At 46.9% G+C, this 13,043-nt stretch overlaps 1 long non-coding RNA gene across 1 annotated transcript; it reads left to right on the top strand.

Annotated features, from left to right (window-relative positions):
- The first annotated feature begins 10,854 nt into the window (after positions 1–10,854).
- LOC116069019 lies at positions 10,855–11,375 on the top strand. The gene is made up of 2 exons (XR_004109800.1): positions 10,855–10,957; positions 11,197–11,375. It is a non-coding gene; the product is annotated as an uncharacterized LOC116069019 (long non-coding RNA).
- Positions 11,376–13,043: the final 1,668 nt, after the last annotated feature.

Genomic DNA, 13,043 nt, shown 5'->3' with positions numbered 1-13,043 from the left:
TCTCTCTCTCTTTCTCTCTCTCTCTCTCTCTCTCTCTGACACAAGGACTATTTCCAGCCCTGAAATATATCTAAGTCTGCCTGCTTGGAGACGCTGAAATGATGGGAAACCACTAAAGCAGAGCCTTCAAGCCCCATGTTGTCTCTTGGGGAGTGCCGTTTGCCACTCAAAGCAAGTAGCGAAGAGGGACTGAGGCCATGGTGACCCTACTCTGACAGTAAAGGAGTGCCCAGCACACCAGACACATGTACCAAAATTGGTCAGCGTGGCAGAAGCTGTGCCAGGAAAGGATAGGCTGCGAACGTCTGGTTTATGACTTTCCGCGGGGCTTTCTAGAGCTTGAAACACACCCACTACCCACCAAACAGAAAGCAGCACCAAAGGGCCCAGTCATGCATATCTGGGGTTCCCTCCTAGATCCCTAGCCTCTCACTAAGGTCAGTCAAGCAAGGCGAGAATGCCAGAGCGACCTACCCATGGTTTGCAGGGCCCTGCAACAGCCATCCAGCCTCCTCTATGAAAAAGAAACTGGCCTTCCTCCAGCCGCCCCAACCGAGAACTCTCTGTCCTTAATCCTCTATTTATTAATTATATAAACACTGTGTGTGTTCCTGTGTGTACCGGCGCATGTCACTTCCTTCACTGAAAGAGCACGTGGAGCAGACCAGGGCAGCAGTGCTGAAAACGCCAGAGGCACTGAGATGACCCAAACCAGAGCACGGGATGCAGGGCAGAGGGCGGATTCAAGTCCGCCATCCCAGGAGCTTGGGATAGGTAGTGTATAATATCACAGATTCAGGGGGAGCCTAACCCGGCCAGGCATACCCTAAGCAATGAAATGGGTTCCCCCATCCCTTTTCGTCTCACACTTCTGGGGACCATGGGAAGGTCCCTCGCTTTCCCATAGACAAGTCCAGAAACAGATCCACAGAGAATTGGCTGGGGGTGGAGGTGGGGGCTGTATTCCGTTCCAGGAACAAATGAAGTCTGGTCATCCAGGCCTTCCTAGTTACCCAGGCAGCCTGACACCAAGCTTCCAGAGGCAGTGAACACCGAGTCCACCCCATGCCTAGTTAACCAGGCAGCCTGACACCCAGCCTCCAGAGGCTGTGAACACTGAGTGCACCCCAATCTCAAATGCCCACGTGTTTGTTTTTCTCCTTCTGACATAAACAACCCGAAAGGAAGACTTATTTAATTCTCCGTTTCACTGGTTGCAGCCCAAGATCAGCTGGATACATAGAACTGAGCTGGAGGAGCAGCAAGCATCATGGTGGTGGAAGGGTACAGCAGAGGCTGCTCAGGGAAGCAGAGAGGTAGGGGAGGGAGAGGGAGAGAGAGGAGAGGAGAGAGAAAGGGAAGAAGGGGAAGGGAGGAAGGGCAAAAGAGAGGGAGAACGGGGGTGGGGAGAGGGAGACAAGGAGACAGGGAGAGAGGGAGACAGGAAGAGAGGTAGACAGGGAGAGGTAAGGGGAAGGAGGAGGAAGAGAGAGATAGGGAGAAAAGGAGAAAAGGGAGAGAGGGAGAGGAAGGTGGGAGGGAAAGGGAGAAGGAAGGAGAGGGAGAGAAAGAAGGGGAGGGAAAGGGGAGAAGGAGGAGGGGTAGGGAAAGGGAAAGGGAAAGAAAGGGAAAGAGAGGGAGTAAATATCCTCTCCCCAAACATCTTCAACTTTCTCCATATTTGACTGACCACTTCATAGACACGAACCATGTTAAAATGGAGGCATTTGTTCCTTCTTTCCTTTCATCAGTTTGATTGGTGATGCTGCACACACACACACACACACACACACACACACACACACACACACACACGAGGCAAGCCCCACCCCATCCCCAGCCCTTTGAGACCACCTTTACTGCCACACCCAGATACTGTACTTTCCTAATCTCTCGGGAACTTCCCAAGTCAATCAAGCTCCAGGTTAAAACCATCACCTGTGACAAAAACAGGGTTGAAGGGTATCAGTTGTAACTTGAAAGTTTCTAACTCTCCAAAACTGTTTCTAAGATTGAAACTTAGACTGAAAATAATGTGTCACAAAATCTGGTTAAGAAATAGCATAAGATGTGTATAGTAGAGGATGGCCAAGTCAGTCATCAATGGGAGGAGAGGACCTTGGCCCTGTGAAGGTTCTATGCCCCAGTGTAGGGGAATGCCAGGGCCAGGAAGTAGGAGAGGGTGGGATGGTGAGCAGGGGGAGGGGGAGGGAATAGGGTATTGTTTTAGTTTGGAGGGTCTTTTCTTTTATTTTTTTTCTTTTATTTTATTTTTCTTTTTTTCTTTTGGAAGGGAACCTGGGAAAGGAGATATTGTAAATAAAGAAAACATCTAGAAAAAAAATAGCGTAAGATTGAAGAATAGTGATGAATAGGTCCTGTCTGGGAATGCATGGGTAAACTGACCAAGGTTCAGGATGGGGAGGAGCACCGCCAAAAAGGAGCACCGTCAAAGAGGAGCACCGTCAAAGAAGACCTGAGCAAAGGACGTCAGGAAATACAAAAGCCGCTGATCTTTAAAAGATGTAATTGAGACAAAGAATGGGGTTTCTTTTCCCCTGTAAATTTTATAACCATCAATTTATATCTCTAGCCCCATTTCCCACTCTAGACCTCAATTGTCAGTCTCAACTTCCCCATTTCTGGAGTTCTCCACTGTGACAAATCTGTCTCCCTTCAACCTTGTCACAGTAACCTAAGTACAAATCTCTCTGTATCCAGTCTTCCATTGTCATCACACACACACACACACACACACACACACACACACACACACACACACACGCGCGCGCACACACACGCACATGTGCACGCGCGCGTCCCAATGACACCTTTCTTTGGCTCCTGTAGACAATGCTCCCTTGTCCCACTTGGGCTCCAGCAGCCTACAATATCCCTGCTTTCTAACCCACATATGGACAGATACCTCAATGTCCCCTTCCAGTCCCCAACTTTCAGATGCCCCCACCCTGCTGTGCCCCAACTTCAATTCAAATACTAAGAACAAATTCACTTGTGTGAAAGAATTAGCTTAAAGACCATAGATCTTGGAATACATGTTGCTAACTGGCTCTCCTAAAAAAAAAAAAAAATCCAGGCAAATTTATAAAGTAACATAAGAAAATCACATTTGAAGGTCTGTTTAAGCATGGGTCTTACTCACCTTTTTAATTTACCTTCTGTTTCCATTCTTTCTCTATTAAGTATGCCAAGGTGAGATAAGAACAAAAGAGCCATCTGGTCTACCTGCCTTACCTACCTCAGACTCCTGCACCAAAATGATTTGAGGCAAAGTCTTGGTCTAACTAGTTGAAGAATGATACGTATGGGTATTTTAATCCATCTCCACCTTTTAAAGATTTGTTTTTGCTTATGTGCATTTATGTGTGTCTATATGAATCCATCACACATATAGGAGGGTATCTGAGGACAGATGAGGGTGTTGGATCTCCCTAGAGCAGGAGATATAGGCAGTTATGGGTTGCTCAACCTCAGAGTCTCTTGGGGAGCAATGAGCACTACTGAGCCATCTGTTCAAGCACTAACCCCTACCTTTTAGGTTTTGACACTGTAACTAAGAGCGACTTGCTAAAGGTTTTGGGCAAAAGAGTCTGGAATTTCAGGAGGACCTGGTTTGATTCCTGAAACCCACACGGTGTCTCACAAACATCTGTGACTCCAGTTCTGGAGATCTGATGTCCTCTTCTGGCCTCCATAGGAACCAGGTACACAAAAGGTACAGAAAATACATACAGGCAAATTAAAAAATAAATGTCATTTTAAAAAAAATGTAGCAGAAAACCGAACTGTGATCAATGGAACTCCAAAGTCTGTGGAAAGCCTGATTACATATCCCAGATCCCTCCAAGAAGGCTGAAGCACAAACTGGCCAGACCCTTCACAAAGTCATGTGGTAAGTTTTTGAAAGAAATGAAATCCTGAAGGGATGATTCCTGCTTCCCAAGACGGGTTGACCTTCTGGATTCTTTTGTCTCTCCAAGGGGAAGGCGCTTAAGCAAGGAAGTCCACTTTATTCACTGCAATCGACAACTTCCCTGCAGGTGAAAGTCATGCTGAACACCAAGATTGAGGAGGGTGAAGGAATGTGTGTGCTGCAGGAAAATTAATGCAATGCTTGCAAAAGAAAAATTGTATCAGGGAGAGATACCTAATGGGTGTAATTGTTACAGTGGTCACTGAGCTACTCTCTCTCCACCGGTCTCAGTCCTTCGTACTTTTTTGTCCTTTGTCGCCTATATCGTTGGAAAGAATCACTTCACTGACTGCACAATAATCTCTCTCCTTTAGTACATAGCTATGAAAAGTACAGTGTCACTCAAGGTCACGAGCTCAAATTGGTCAGAGTCTGCAAAGGGATGGAGTCATTACCTCGTATGGTTGCTTAGCAGGGGTGAGCCAGAGAATTAGTGACTTCCATTGAAGATCTGCTGTACTGGCGCCCTACCCTAGTTAGCGGCTCATCTCACTTCTTGATCACCAGACTCAGAGAAAGATGCCTGACCTGCCAGGACCTCGTGACCATGAATGTGCCACCCTTGAAACAAATCAAAACAACCAAACCATTCCAATGATGATAACAGTAATAATCCACCTGCAACAATAACGGAAGAGGCAAGAATTCTTCTTTTGGCCTTGAAAAGTCAGGTGGCCATGGGCCCTGGGCTCTCACACATGCACTGACCCATGAACTCTGGCATTTCTGATCATTATTTTCCTTTGACTCAACCATTCTTTGGCTCTCAAAGGGGAGTATCAGATTGCTTTAAACTCCAGCATTTGCTGTTTCCACCCTCCTGGAAAGAGCGATGAATCAAATTACTGACAGCCATTCTTTTTCCTGCAAGCTTGGCTTTGGCTATAGAGGAAAAGTCTTAAGACTGGGGTAGAGAAATAAAGAACATAAGGCCATGGTTGTAACCTTGTGTGCTCCACTTTTGTGATTGCTATCCCCACCCCCTGAGCCCCAGCTTAAAAAGACAAGAGCCAATAGTAGCGAGGAAAGTGAGGGCACTGTTTGAAACATGACCTACAACTTTTTTTTTTTTAATTGAGATAGGATCTCATTGTAGCCCTGGATGGCCTGGAACTCGCTTTGTAGATCAGGCTGAACTTCAACTCACAGAGATCCCCCTGCCTCTACCTCCTGAACACTGAGATTAAAGGTGTGTGCTACCACACATGGCCTCCTTTCCTTTTTTTTTTTTTAAAGATTTATTTTATGTGTATGAGTACACTGTAGCTGTCCAGATGGCCGTGAGCCATCATGTGTGTGGCTGCTGGTAATTGAACTCAGGACCTCTGCCTGCCCCGCTAGCTCCAACCTGCAATTCACTGTAGCTGTCTTCAGACGCACTAGAAGAGGGCATCAGATCTCATTACAGGTGGTTGTGAGCCACCATGTGGTTGCTGGGATTCGAAGTTAGGACCTTCAGAAGAGCAGTCAGTGCTCTTACCCGCTGAGCCATCTTGCCAGCCCCATGGCCTCCTTTCTTGACCAAACAAATGAAAATGTGTTACTGAGCCAACCAAGAGTGTGTAGAGCAAATTAAAAGCAATCCAAATTCCCAGTTAAACATGCCCAAAGCATGGCACAATGATGTTTACACCTTTATTCCCAGCACTTGGAAAGCAGAGGCAGGATCTCTGTGAGTTCAAGACTAACCTGGTCTACATGGAGAGTATGTAATGTCAATCTCCATACATGGACAGTTCCAGCTCCCCCTGACCACATTCTGCACCGTCTTATACACACCGTCATCGCCACCACCAACAACAGCAACAAAAACCACCACTACCACCATCACCATCACCACCACCATGAACAACAACAATAACAACAAAAGCCTGATAATCTGTCTTTCTTGTCTCTTAAGAGTCTTCCTTGGGCCCTAACTCCTAGACTATGAGGAAGCCCAGACAGATCATAAAAAGCCACATGGACAAGAATCAAGGGCCCTTCCCTTGAGCTCTTAATCAACAGCTAATTCCATTTCTCTAGCTGCGTGAGTGATTCATCTTGGAAGCAGGTCTTCCTGCTCCAGTGCAGCTGGTGCAGCTGGTCCCTCAGGAGCAGCGACGGTCCCCCACATACCAGATCCCTGTCCAATCTTCCTAACTTGGGTGAGGTGGCATCCAGCAGTCCCAGCAGTGAGGAAGCCGATGCACCAGGAGAAAGAGTTCAAGGCCAACCTAAATGACAGTGCCCTTCAGGCCACCCAGAGAGACATAGTGTGAGCACTCCTCTCAAACAAATACAAAGTAACAAAACAACAAACAAAAATCTTTCTTGTTTTAAGGTGTTTGCTCAGTGATAAACGCCTAAACAAAATCTCTCCTGCAACCTCACTCTGCATCCTTTTATCTCGGGGGCCTATTCAATACTCAAGACACTTGGCTAAGGTTGTCCTCACTTAGGAAAAGTAGATAGAAACGTAGAACTCTGGTTCTACTTAGAACTTAGGCTCAAGCCCTGCTGTGGATGGGGCCTCTGAAGCTGCTTTTTACAGCTGCTGCAATGCTTTGTGGGAAACGTAGCTCCCACTAACCCCAAAAAGAGAAATCCAGATTGTGCAAGGTATATGAGTGTCACAGGAACCAAGGACAGAAAGAGCTCCAAGAGCCCTGTACCACCAGCACCAGAGAGAGAGAGAGAGAGAGAGAGAGAGAGAGAGAGAGAGAGAGAGAGAAAACAAGAGAGAGACAGAGACAGAGATAGAGAGACAGAGAGAGACAGAGACAGAGATAGAGAGACAGAGAGAGACAGAGACAGAGAGAGAGAGTCAGAGAGAGTCAGAGAGAGTCAGAGAGAGACAGAGAGAGACAGAGAGAGAATGAGAGAAAGACAGAGACAGAGAGACAGAGAGAGACAGAGAGACAGAGAGACTCAGAGAGAGACAGAAGCCATTGTAGAAAGGGGGCAAAAGCAATCTCCGGGTTGACCGCCGGGCAGTGGGTTTCAGAGACGATGAGGGAACAGACACCAAAGCAGTGTATCAGATTAGACAAGAGGAAAGCTTGGGGGTACCAGCGTTGGTTGAGAAGGGAAGGAAGACAGACCATGAGTAGCGGAAGGAGGAGGTGGGGATAGGGAAGGAGCTTGTAGATTAGTTTGGTCTTTAAGATGAGGCATTGCCAAACAAGTGTTGTTGTTCAAAAGAGCAGCAGAGGAGAGGGGATGACTGATCCCTGGGGAGGCAGTGGGGCACACTCAGAATGCAGAGCGATAGTGGGGCGTGAGAACTACACAGGAGGAAGACACGAAGAAAGAAAGGAGAGGGAGGGAGTAAATTAAAAACTATGCCATTAGCTTTTACAGGGAGGACAGCAAACTGGATGGCGCATGGGCAGACCACTTGAATGAAGCTGCCTCAAACTGTCTTTTATACTCCAATAAAAAAAGAGCGTTTTCCAAATAAAATCATCTTTCTCTAAACACACTTTAAGTCCTTATTTATATGACAGGAGAATTAAACAAAACATGGGATGTCCATATTTAAAATGGACTCGAGAGGGATCTGACTCTCCTTTCCACCCAGTCACCTGTCCAGGTAACGCTTGTGCCTGCACAGCTCCAAGGCGCCCTGGCAGAATTTGGAAAGCAACAGCCTTCCTGGCAATCCCGGCTCCTCTAGCGCCACCCAGTGGCCACAAGGGAGAATGACAGGGGCGCACCGCGGACCTGAGAGCGGAGCTCAAAGCCTGTAAAACAACCCTTTGTGTTAAGAAGGTGCATTTCCTGCCAAATCAAGTCACCAGTCACCGTGTGTTACAAATCCTGGAAGAGCAATCCGGAGGAACAAAGCCCTGATTTTTATTTTTTTTTAAAGCGAGTGTGGAAACCAAACCCCACTTCCTTCCTGCAGGATTAAGGCTTACTGAGGTTGATAGAGTGGGTCATCTTGTTTCAAGGATGACCTGCTGGCTTCGTTACCTGGGCCCCGAGAGAGGGGAAATATTTAAGCTCTCTGGGGAGTTTATCAAAGGTTTTTCTGTTCGAGTTACTAAACTGTTACAAAGGGCTCTCTATGGCTGTTTCACTCTATGCCCCACCACCATTCTTGCTTAAACTCTGTTAATAACACTGAACCTGACTCTCTTGCCTGCATAGCTAAGGGCAAATGGGCTTGTGAGCCAGAATGAATGGCACCTTAGACGTCCTTCTGTACCTCCGTGAGGCAAAACAGCTTCTCAGTACCCAGGGAGGCAGGGGAGAAGGGGGGGAGGCTCAAGGAACACACTAAATTGTACTCTATTGCCCACCGGACACATGGTGAAGCACAAATATTTTAGACTCATGTGTCTTAGCTGCTTTTCTTTTCTTTTTTCTTTCTTTCTTTGTTTTGTTTTGTTTTGTTTTGTTTTTCAAGACAGGGTTTCTCTGTATAGACCTGGCTGGCCTGGAACTCAGAAGTCCTCCTGCCTTTGCCTCCCAAGTGCTGGGATTAAAGGCACGTGCCACCACTGCCCGGCTCTTAGCTACTTTTCTATTGCTGTGATCAAATCATGTCCAAGGCAACTTACAAGAAAGGGTTTAGTTGGGGTCATAAATCCAGAAAGTTAGAGACCATGATGGTGGAATAAAGAAAGGCATGGAGACAGACACAGCCGAAAGAGTTCACATCTCCAAACAGCCAGCGGGAGGCATAGGACACACTGGGAATGGCAAGAGTCTTTTATAAGCTCAAAGCTCACCTCCTGCCCCATGCCAAACTTCCTCCAGCAAAGCCATACCTCCTAATTTTTCCCAAACAGCCACCAGTTGGAGATCAAGTACTTAAACATATGAAGCTATGGAGGCCATTCTCATCCAAGTCTCAACAACGTGTATAAGCGTTTTGCCTGCATGTATGTATATGCACCATGCACATGCCTGATGCCCAGAGAGGCAATGGATACCCTGTAACTAAAGCCACCACGTGGGGGCTCTGCAAGAGCAACAAGTGCTCTTGAGCACTGAGCTCCAGTCTTCAATTATTATGTTTTAATGCAATAATATGTATTTGGTGGTGATGAGTTAAAACCCTTTAAATACAGGGTATTTAAAAATGCTACATTGTGCCAGGCAGTGGTGGCGCATGCCTTTAATCCCCCCCAGTTGGGAGGCAGAGGCAGGCAGATTTCTGAGTTTGAGGCCAGCCTGGTCTACAGAGTGAGTTCCAGGACAGCCAGGGCTACACAGAGAAACCCTGTCTCGAAAAAAACAAAAACAAACAAACAAACAAACAAAAAGGGCCACATTGTGTATTGTTCAAAAGCACATTAAATCAACATGCCTGTGCGGTAAGAAACTGAAGCCGTTGTGTTTGAGGGTCTCCTCCCTGTCTCTGGAGGGTTGCTGTTCTATTTGTCTAAGAGTCAACACTGAACCTTTAACCTGAGTCCATCAGTCACTGCCAAGATCCATGCCTGCTCCAGACAGTCTGGTTCTTAAAAACCGTCAGTTCCTCCGAGTGTGGGACCCTGTCTCCTGGGGAAACCCTTACAGCCTAACCCTCTACGTTCCTTTCTCCACCCCTAGGGGCCCTGGTGGCCTCGATGGGACAGCACGTTGCTGTATTACTTTTATATGTCTCTACTCTGTTACGCTGGAGATGTTTTATGAGCCTGTGGTACAGAGAGACCTCACACACTCCGAAGGTTCTCTCTTGCATCCCTAAGAAAGCTCTCCCACGACCCTCAACATCATCCAAGACAGATGAACTGCTGGAATGATAACGGGGTTCTTGCATACCTATTTCCCACGAAGGAAATATTCTCTCCTGGAGAAAAGGGAGAGAGGCTCGTAAAACCCAGGAGGAAGTAACAAGACCCAGGAGTTTCCCTCCTGTTAGACAAACAGCACACAATGGGGGCTGGGGGAGGGGGGGTGCCCTGCTGGAGTTGTCAACAAAGAACACAGAGGACTCCTAGGATATGGCTCTCCTATGTCATCACCTATGCTGGGGTAAGGATTTTAGGGATGTAGCTGCCTGAGTCACCGAGGATCCCAATAAACTCATTGGTTCACCACACAAGACTCGGATGGAGCCATTTCATCGGTATGTCGTCTGTACCATATCTGAACTGAACAGATGTCATTCACATCTCTCCACAGGGAGGAGCAGCAACAGGACACCCACGCAATGCCCCCAGAAGGTCCAGTGAAGCTTTAACGCATGCACAAAGGAAGCAACATGTGGCCATCGGTATCTTGATGCCTGTGGATGGTTTGGAAGCCACATAAAACTTTTCCAACAGCAATGTGCCATGACTTTGAGTGTGGCCCACGGAGGTGTTTCTTTATGCATCCCCAGTCTAGTCAGTGAAGACAGCTTTCTGCCTCAAACCATGCAAGGATTTCCGTTGTGCTTGACTGGTATCTAATCTCTGTCAGGACATTCTCTGGAATCCCTCCTCAGCTCATAACACGTCCATCTTCTGCTTTCATCTGTCTTCCTTAGGACCCTCTTCCCTCCCCATTATGCCCTCTTGTTCTCCCCCTCTTCTGCTTCCCTGCTCTCCTCACCGGCTTCTCTCCCATCCCCCTCCCTCTTCCTTCACAGGCTCCTGGCACCTCCTTCCGGATTTCTCAGCCTCCTACTAGACAGTTGCTCCCCTGAAGAGAGAGGGTGTCTTGCTAAGAGGAAAAAGCTGGCACTGGATGAAGGCATGCCCCTCAGTCCCTGCGCAGCCTTCTGAGCCAGGTGCTGCCATTTTCCTATGAGGAAATGGAGGCTGGACAACGTGTCCAGCTTTGAGTACAAGTTCCCACAGCTAAGAAGATACAGAACCCGGTACCGTGATGCCAAGCCGTTTCTGCCCTATCTCCGCTGCCTCCCACAAAGGGACCTTTCTCTGCTAGGGGCCATGTGGAAGTAAAGAGGAACTCAGCTGCCTCTGAAGAGCATTCTAGATCATGAGGAAGACACCAACCAAAGAAAGCGGATGGTCGTTAAGGGTAAGTGTGAAGCAGGGAAGGCTGGGAGTTCTGGAAATTATACAAACTCCAAAGGTCGAGGCTGCCTGGAATCCAAAGGCAACACACTTCCCAGAGTGGGGACATCCAATACAGTTTGGGGGTACTTTCCGCAGGTCACTAATATATGGCTGCATTAGATTTGGATTGATGATAGAAATGTAAGCAATACTAAGTTTCTCACTAGCTTTTAAAGGATTTTTTCAATTTCTACGTTTCAGGGGGAAAGTCCTTCGTGGGAATCACTGTTTCTGTTACTTAGTATTTTGCATCCCCACCAAGGGACCACGAGATGACAAGAGGGAACAAAAATCTAGCACCAGCAAGGAACATCTAGAAATTTCATCATGCCTCTTGGCCTCCGAGACTCTTATAAATATTAATTTAACTTGCTGCATAATTGGTAATAAAATTCTCTTTGTATTAAGGAAGTGGTAAAACTTAATAGGCTGGAAGTCTGCATAATTCCTGGATGAATTTACTGCGAGCGTAGCCCTCAAATTATATTGTGGAGACTGAGTTACTGTGCCACGTCTCCCAACCGGAATGGCATTGATTAATGGCTCAAGTGGCATTCATTGCCAAGAGTCATACACAGCCTGGCACAAATTAGGTACTTAATAAGCATCATCATAAGAGGATAAAAACATAGTTTCTTTTGAACCTTGATGCTTAAGTTTAGCCATATGCTCATTCAGTCTCCCTGAGATCACCAGGAACCTTCTTGAGAGATCTAACAGCCAATCATCAATCTGACTTGACTTGACATCACTCTTGAACATCAGCTGTAGACCCGTTTGTTTCTCTCTTCCTTGAGATTTCCGTCTTTCTGCTTCCAGGATATTGTATTGTTTCTGCCTGCTCTTGCTTCTGCCTTTCCAACACTCCTCTCAGTCTCTCAGGCTACCCTGACTAGTCTATGTATGTATCATTTTGTTATGGTTTGGATACAAAATATCTCTCACAGGCCCCTGTGTTGGAAGCTTAGTCTCCACTTGGTGGTGCTAATTTGGGCAGTGGTAGAAACTTCAGGAAACTGGCCTTTGCCAGTAGCTTAGAAGGACTGTACTTTTGAGAATTTGACCTGTTCCCCAGCCTCTCTTCTCTCTCTTTCTGTCTGGCACGATGTGTACTGCTCCACCACACCCTCCCACCACCACAGAGGACTGAAACCTCTGAATCCATGACTCAAATGATCCTTCTTCTCCTATCAGACAACCTGTCACAGAGGCAAGAAGGCTAACAGACACGTTGCTTTTCTTATTTGTTACCTATATCTCCCCTGAAGACAAGTTCCTTGACAACAGGCATTTGCATCTCTTCATTCTGTTTCAATACCCAGAACAGAGAACTTCCAATGCCTAGTTCTCCAAATCAAATCTTCATTGCATTCCGTGGTAGTTTCTATAAGAATGCCCCCCCACGGGTTCATACGTTTGAATGCTTTGTCCCCTGGTGGTGGAACTGTTTGGGAAGGATTCGGAGGAGTGGCTTTGTTGGAGAAGGTTTCCAAAGCTCACACCATTTCAGCTCTCCCTCTGTCTCTGTCCCTGTCTCTGTCTCCTCTCACCCCCTCTTTCTCATGTCTCTCTCCCTCTGCCTCTCTGTCTCTCTCTGTGTCTCTGTCTCCCTCTCTCCTCTGCTTCCCCCTCCCCCCCGCCTTGTGGTTGTAGGCTGTCATATAACATGTAAGCTGTCAGCTGCTGCTCCAGCACCATGCCTGCCTGCCTGCTTGCTGCCATGCCTCCACTCCATGATAGTCATGGACTCTGCTGCCCTCTGGATACATCAGCCCCAAATTAAGTATTTTCTTTTTTTAAGTTGCTTTGCTCATGATAGCTCTTCACAGCAATAGAAAAGTAACTAAGATATATTCAAAAGCATATTTGCAGCATCCCATCTCTGGGGACCATTTATTATCCACACATATCCATGCTTCCTCAATGATGTTTGTGAGCAATCCTTCAGCTTGGACATAACCTTTCCAGGCCCTGGTTGCTTAGAGGGGGCTCTGCATATTTAAATATTGTCAACTTCTGAGAAGGGGGTTTTCCTTTTAATTCAAAAG

This window comes from Mastomys coucha, unplaced genomic scaffold (assembly GCF_008632895.1).
Source record: "Mastomys coucha isolate ucsf_1 unplaced genomic scaffold, UCSF_Mcou_1 pScaffold22, whole genome shotgun sequence".
NCBI lineage: Eukaryota > Metazoa > Chordata > Mammalia > Rodentia > Muridae > Mastomys > Mastomys coucha.
The sequence above is the reverse complement of the archived record's forward strand: the minus strand, read 5'-3'. Positions and strand labels throughout refer to the sequence as shown.